The following is an 8,478-nucleotide window of genomic DNA, read 5'->3' as shown; positions in this document are numbered from 1 at the left end:
TATCTGTAGGGGTGGTCTGAGGTGGCGGTTGGCGGCCGCCTGTTTTGTGTCCGAAATGAACGGTGCTTTAGGCGATCGTGCGGTAGTAGCACCGTTCATTTTTGGTGCACACCCCCGTGTACACCCATATTTACTCCCATTTTCCCTCATTATTTCGGCCGCTCCCCTCAACACGCCCCTATGCCGCCCCCAATGCCCGTACTCTCGCGTACAGGTTTTTTCGCACGGAGAGACCCGTCCGTAAGCGTTGTGGAGTGTTCGCGCCTGCGCATTGGCGAATGTACGCATGCGCAGATCATGAAAAACCCCGGAACGTACGCGTACGGCCCGGCCACACCAACCAGAATAAGGCCCTAAGTCAGGGAGAGCAGGCCAAAACACAAGACTGAGAGCAAAAGTTCCACAACTCAAAAAAAAAAAACCACAGTAATCTGGAGTCAGGGAACCTTGCTTAGATGGGTTGTCCAAGTCACTGGTATCCAGTCAGTGCCTTCCTTATATCCCCCATGGCTTATGGTGATTGGCAGAACAAGTCATCTGACCACAGTGGATACCTAGATTGGAGGGTATGGTTTCAGCTGACCGCGATGGTCATGGTATTGCCCAGGAACTGGAGTCGAAGTGAACTGGATTTATGGCGTGGAGTACTATGAGCACAACAGGATACCTGGGGAGATCCAGCATGGAAACCTGACCTCCGCAACCTAACGCTCCAGCACACAGATAAGAATCATTGCATTAGATACTGCACGAGCTCCTGCCTCGAGGGAGTATTGAATGAAGAAAGGAAGCGACGGGGATGGAGCCAGTGGCGGGCTGGGGCAGGGTGCCACATCATGCTCCCGGGCCGGTATGTACTTGGCCTGGCCAGAGCTGCCGCCGTAACTAGGGGGGCGCTGGGCGCTGAGAGACCTGGACGCTGAAAGCTGCTGCAGCAGCAGCAGCCGCAGACTGAGTTTCCCTACCTATTTTGTGGTTCCGTGCCCCCGGCCGCCTGTAATAGCTGTGACCCCTGCCGCCCTCAACTCGGCCGTCTACTTGTGTGGCTGGCTGTGCTGTGAGGCGTGTGCCCCTGCTAGGGTCTTCTGTTTCAAGTCCTGCCTGACCTATCTGCTCCTTCTCCTTGGTCTTTTGTGCAGCCGCAGCAGCCAGCATTGCAGCAGAGAAGGATTTTTTCCTTCCTGGACTGGTGCAACAAGCCTGTAACACCAACCCCCCCCCCCCCCCCCCTTCCCCCAGCAATGAGCATGTAAATCCCCCCATGGCAATGAGAATGTAATTCCCCATGGCAACAAGAATGAAACCCCTGTCAAGAAGCATGCAACCCCTGGCAACGAGCAATATACCTCTGATAATGAGCATGTAGGTATGTTGCAGTTATGTGATATAATATGTAATAGGCATTATTGTGTGTAGTATTATGTTTAATGGGTATTATGGTGTGTTACATTATGTTTAATTGGAATTACGGTGTTGGTATTATGTTTAATTGGCATTATGGTGTTGGCATTATGTGTAATGGGCATTACAGTGTGTGGCATTATGTTTAATTGGCATTACGGTGTGTGCAATTATGTGTAATTGTCATTGCGGCGTGTGGCTTTTTTTGAAATGGGTATTATGCAGTTTGCTAAAATGTGGAATGGGCATTACGGTGTGTGGTCTAATGTGTAATACCACACCCCTTTTTTTGATGACACGCTTCCTTTCCATTAGACCACGCACCTTTTTCGCCACGTGGCTTCTCCGCGCAAAGGTCCGCCCTTCTTCATTGTCTGGATCTGGGACCATATTACCATATTTCTAGATTCCCCTATGTTCTGGGCAACAGTTACATGGGACAATTTATAGATTGAAGCTGTGCTCCCTGCTTATAGAGAACCCTCTAGCTGAGCCATAGTACTGACTGCCTGGTAATACTGGAGGTTTATCTCCACTTTGCATACTGCGGAGAGATCCCAGAGCCTCCTAATATAGCTGTTCCTCTTTAGTCTTTCACCACACATTGCATTTTCGCAGTTGCCATCTACACATATGTGGTGGTATTGCATCCACCAGGAGCAACCTTGAGCAAGATAGCAGGACGATCAGATTTGAACTAGAACACATACATATGAATTTGTGTGTTCATACAGTGGGCTGTGCTACTAAAATCACTGTGGCACTCGCCGAATGCAACAGATCCTTTTCTGCGGTCTCCGTCGAAAAACGCAATGTGCAGCTAAAAAAGGTCTCATTTTTAAGGGTAATTACATTTTACATATTTCATCTGTTTCTTTTTTTTTAGTCATAACATGTTTGCTAGCTTTATGCTCCATACACTTGTGAGATATTGTATACAATCCTTTGATTTCGACCTCAACTGGCCGAGAAATCGAATGATTTTATGCACAAAATGTGTACCATTCGACGCGATGCACGGGCACGCCGCTCGAATGTCGCGTCTCATGGTCTTAAGTGCTGCACATAATATTTCTCGAATAGTATGTGCAGTCGAATGCTGTTTTGTGCGCATGCGATTTTTCTAAATGGTGACGTGCAATTCTTGAAGAGTTCTGGTCACTTCCTGGCCCCTCCTCTTCCACCCACCCTTTTTTATCGAATGGTGCATTCGATAAATCGCATGATCGAATGCACTAAAATGTTTTTTTTTTTTGTTTTTTTTTTATGCGATTTACCGAATGCTGAGTTTCAAGGGAAATCGAACCCGAGATTGCATCGAATGTAATCGCACAAGTGTATGGGCATCATTAGTGTAAATATCTTAATTTACATTTGGTGTAAATATCTTAATTGATAGCTTCATTTAAACCCTTTTTGTTACACACAATAACATTTGTTTAGGGAATATAATTACATCTTTAGCAAGTTTATTCTCCACCTCCTTTGTCTGAGAGGCTTAGCGTCATTATAAATTTCGACAATGAAGCCAAGAAGTCTCCATAAAGTGTCTAGACATTGAAGCATCACGTTTTGTGTTTGGGGAAACTTTCTCCTAGATAAAAGCAGGTCCTCAGAGTTGTCTCACAGATGAACATGTTGCAGAATACAAATAAGCATCATAGGACATACAAGCTGAAGCCGTATTGAATGTGTAACTTTCATATTTACAATAGTATGACTAATAGTAGACCAATTTTGTCTGAAAGATTGCTTTATTAAGGTGCACATCACATAGCACAGCACAGAAACTATGCTGCCCATAGTTTTTTTTAACTATATTTCATCGCATCTAGTTCAAAACGCACAGTGTTTTAAATAATCACATGCGTTTTGCGATGCGATCTAGTTTAAAACGTACAGTGCGCATCCCACTGAGGGCTGGGTCATCTGGGGGATATATAAACATGCAGCCATTTTAACTCCCTTGCCTACTTTTGAAAACTATTTTCAGGGAGATTTTAGCTGTAGAATGCACCGCTCTGCTGAGAGGTGTTACCAGGTCACCGAGGCACCAAGTAGGTTGGCTTGGAGTACTCCACCCGGTGGTTATAGGCAGTCTCCCTCTTCTGCTTGTTGCTATAGTTCGTGGAGGACATCAGCCAGAGACACTCCTCCTCCCGGAACAGGCTGATAAAGACGTAAATCTTGACTCTCATACGACATCTGCAGAAATAAAAAAAGACAATAAACATAGGAAAAGTTGCATTATTCTTGTTAAATTAAGTTTTTTTTTTTTTTTCAAGTACCTGCAGTGAATTTGGTGAAATGTGTTTTTGATAATTCATTGGCATGCAGGGTGCTGCGACATAATGATATGCAGGGTGCTGCAGCATAATGGTGTGCACTGGGCCAGCATAATGGTGTGCAGTGGGGCAGCATAATGGTGGACAGGGCTCAGCCAGTAGCTTGCAGTGGGGCAAAATAATGGTATGCAGGGTGCTGCAGCATAATGTTGTGCAGTGTGCAGTGGGGCAGGATAATAGTGGACAGAGTGCGGCCAGCAGCTTGCCATGGGGTAGTGGGCTGGTATATGGTGGGTAGAGCAGCATAATAGTGTGCAGTTACGGTTACAGCATAATAATAATTGGTGGCCAGTGGTGTAGCCTGCCTACCTTGTCTGCTCTTTGGGAGCTCAGCAGCGTGCTTCCAGCCTCCTCTCCAGTCATGTGCACAGTGGGTGGAAGAGGAGTGGCCAGGAAGTTACCAGAAATATTCAGCAATCGAACGTCGCAGTTAGAAAAATCAAATGGGCACAAAACAGCATTCGACCATATGTACAATTCAATAAAATGTGCAGAACACAAGACCATGAGACTCGTGATTCGACTGGCAGGCCCACACCGCATGGTACACAAAATGTGCATATAATCATTTGCTTTATCGAACAGATGTGGTCAAAATCGAATGATAGCATACAATATCTCATAAGTGTATAGGCAGCATTAGTCTGACTTAAGAGCAGGTCGGACTCGATTTCCCTTGAGCTCCCCCCGACAGCTCACCGTGAGGAATTTCATACGATTTGGCATGAGATTTATTGCATATAAACAGAACTCTCACATACAATTTATCTTATGTGCAGCACGTCTGATCTCTGACTCCGACCAGATGCACACAGAACCATGCACAGGGCCGGTGCATGGTACCGGAGCGCCCCAGGCGGAGAGAGGGGGGGACGCCCCGGCGCTCACCCACCCCGGCGCTCGCAATCGGTTCATGCGGGGGGTGGGGTGGTAGGAAGAATACGTCCGTCGCTCCGTCGGAGGGGGGGGGGGGTGCGGCCGTCGCTCCGTGCGGGGATGGGACGGACGGTGCCGGGTGAGGTGATGTGCAGCCCGGGCATTGCTCCACAGGGAGGGGGGGGGTCAGCGCTCACCTCCATCTAGGCCCGGCGCACATCCGCTCCATCAGGGGGAGTTTGATGCGGCCACTGCTGCATCGCTAAACGGGGGGATGGTGCCGGGTGATGCTGGGCGGGCCACACCGCATCGCACAGGGGGGGGAGGGGGTATTGTCGGGTGAGCGGGGGGGAGAGTTGCTTACCTCCAAGAGGGGGAGACCTCCTGCTCCTTTCTTCCGCCCTCCAGTGGCCGGCGCCCTAGGCAAATGCCTAAGGCTGCCTAGTGGTGGCACCGGCCCTGACCATGCATCAGGTAGCAGCAGATGTCAAACACCTGAGACTTGACCCCTCTCCTTCACCCCAACCCAAGTTCATCTTGGTGTGCGCATGTATGTGGAGTTATTGTGACCTTCTTATTTTAGCTGTTTTTTTTTAATATATTTTCATTAAATCTATTAAGTATACATCCTTAACCCATACCAAATATATTTAATATGACAGTACAGATGGTGCAATTGTTAGCATTACTGCCTCACAACACTGCGGTCATGGGTCCAATACCCACCATGGCCCTAACTGTGCGCAGTGTGTATATTCTCCCCGTACTTGCGTGGGTTTCCTCCGGGTGCTCAGGTGTCTTCCCACAATCCAAAAATGTACTGGTAGGCTAATTGGCTCCCAACAAATTAACCTTATAATGTCTGTGTGCGTGTACATGTGGTAGGGAATATACAGCATACTTGTCTACTTTAGAAAACTAGTTTCAGGGAGATTATAGTTGGTAGCAGAATTTTGCAAAGCGCCCCATTGAGGGGGCATGTCATGCTCCACCCAAAGGGCGTGTCTAGTTCCATATATGGAGAGATTGTGAAAAGATATTGTGAATGTGGCACCTAGAAGCGTCTGTGTGTACTGCTACATCTGGGAGGAATCTTTTAAAATGACTTATATCCAAATGTAGATGAGCCCCAAAGCAGTTAGTAAGAGCTACTATACTTGGTAAAGTGCTGGAAAATGGTGCTGATGAATCAATGTAAATGTATCTATCTCTCATTCCTCAGGAAGCGTTTGCGAAGTCACACACTCAGTGTGTCAAAAAAATAAATTTTCCCTTCCCCACATACCAATGTATATTTTTATGATCTGTATTGCAGGGTCATCGGGTAACACCGTAACCCCGAATGAGAGACGTGGTGCCTGGCGCCAGACTTAGCGTCTTCTCTGCTTCCACCAAAGCCGAGTGAACGAGGCAAGTTCACATATGCACACCTCATATCCAGTTCACCAGCGGCAAGCTGATTCAGCGCCCTCTCTGTCCCCACCAAGCCGAGTGAACGAGGCTAGTGCATATCTGCACACCTCGCATATAGTTCACCAGCGGCAAACAGACAGGACAGGCAACGGCTCCAGGAGTGATCGGCTACGCTGAAACGGGATCGCTACCCGTGTTCGGTGCAAGCCCATGGTCTTTCCCTGACTCCCACGTCTATGTGCACCGAATATTTATAAATACACATTGCATTAAAGCTCAAACCGTTAACAATAATTGCTATTGAACAAAGTGCTCACCGACCACAGGGAGGAATAGTGTAATTCCTAACGAAGCATAAACTTGCACTGCACTACAAACAGACAACAAGAGAGGAGTGGGGTCACACTGAGTGAGGGGATATTCCCCCTTTTTTTAATTATGTGTTGTTACATGTATGTATGGCCCTTATTCTAGTTGATTCGGTCGGATGCGTATTTTCAGACAGGAACCGAGTGTTCTTAACCCCCGCCTTCCATACGGACGGCTCACCGCGAGTGGATTTTTCATGTGAACACCTCCTCCATCTGTGGGAACCTCCCCCATCATTCGATGGTCGCCGACCATCGAATGCTGGACCGAGTGGTCAGACAGCACAGAGTGCTCCAGACCGCTCGGGGCATTTCTCCGTGCAAACGCAGTTATATGGGCGGGCAGCTGTCATCCGCTATGTCATATGTCCACCCCCCCACACGTGCGTCACGGCCTGATTACCATACGTACGCCAAGCGTTTTAAAGGGAACCCCCATGAAACGCAGGGCGTACGCATATGGTAATGTCCCCAAACAGCCCTTCACGCCCCTCTCCACCCCTGTTCGGATTGTACAGAATTCATGCCGTATTCGGACGTGTGTGGCGTTCCCACATGCGCAGATACGCCTGTGCACATGCGCAAACACCAATTATCGGCCGGCCGCATTCGGAGTCATCCGACTCAATCAGAATAAGGGCCTATGTTTGGTTTTATTTCGCAACTATTTTTAAATACATTTCATTAAACGTTATGTATTATGAGTAAATTGTCTCTTAGGTGCACCAAAACAAGACACCCTTTTCTATCCTTCTTCTTTATTTCAGGGAGTGTCCTGCAGAATGCAGGAGGGTAGGCAACTATGATATACAGTAGATTGTAAACTCCACTGGGGCAGGGACTGATGTGAATGTTCCAAATATTCTTTGTAAAGCGCTGCGAAATATGTGTACGCTATATAAGTTGACTATTAAAACAGTTGAAACTGTTAATAAATAAATAAATAAATAAATAAATAAATAAATATTGGTATTATCATCATATGGTATTGGTACCCTGTGTCCTGAATGGTGACTAAGGTTTTGAAAGAAAAATATACTTGGAGCAGAAACAGAGTGAGTTTAATTTGGGGTTATCTGTATTAAAGGATTAAATATTGTGAAGAGAGCTAATGTCTGATATCTTATGCTTATCTGGATGATTCCACATATTATTGACCTCTATTTCATCACATAAGCCCCTCAGTCATTCTTTGCAATATGATTATATGCAATTGGATGGACTGTTAATATTAGGAAATGTTTGACATGTCAGATCCTGACATTTTCCAGGTTAATGTTCCCATAGTAGTACAGTCACCAATCTGCTAATGAACGCAGCCCTCATATAATTGTAGTTAAAAAAAACTGGAATGTGCTGCCTGTAATGCTTGTTGCACAATGCTAAATATACATTTTTAGAGCTGCAGATCTCGTTTTAGATACTAAGTAACTACCACTACAGTTTAATAAATATAGTGCACGACCTACATTGCCTGCTACCAATAATATAATTATACACAGGTCTACTAAAGGACACTATCGCAGTTCAGTGATTTGATCTTGTTTATCTGCAATTGTATGTACCAGCTAAATGTTTTATTATAAACTTGCAGCTTTATGAAGGTCATTTGTTGAGTTTGTCTCAAATTCCATGATAATAGGGTGTTAAACACAATATACAGATGGAGCTGGCCTCATCAGAGCAGCTCCCATTGCGCCTTCCACCAACCTGCGACAGAATGGTGCGCGTGCACGTCAAAGCGCTCGTTTGCCCTATTTTCGGCAATGGATACGCAAGTGTGTCCTGTCCCTGTCCGCCGCATCGCCATCCGCCGGAAACCGACGGATGGCGGTCTGGCAGCAATGCTGAGAAGGGCCACATCTGTATATTGTTGGAACCCAATGCAGTTTTCTTAGTGCTGTGACACTAGTAACTATTGCAGTTGCATAAACTTTATATTTTATTAGCACTTTTCACCCAGTAGAACACAAGAATACTCAATAAATATACACAATAAATATAAGTACACTATTAATAGTGTACAGTACTGCAGTGGCATCACTAGACAGATTCAGCCTGTACCAGGGTGTCAT

Source organism: Crinia signifera, chromosome 6 (assembly GCF_055691185.1).
Source record: "Crinia signifera chromosome 6, ASM5569118v1, whole genome shotgun sequence".
NCBI classification, from domain to species: Eukaryota; Metazoa; Chordata; class Amphibia; order Anura; family Myobatrachidae; genus Crinia; species Crinia signifera.
This window is presented reverse-complemented; position numbering follows the sequence as displayed.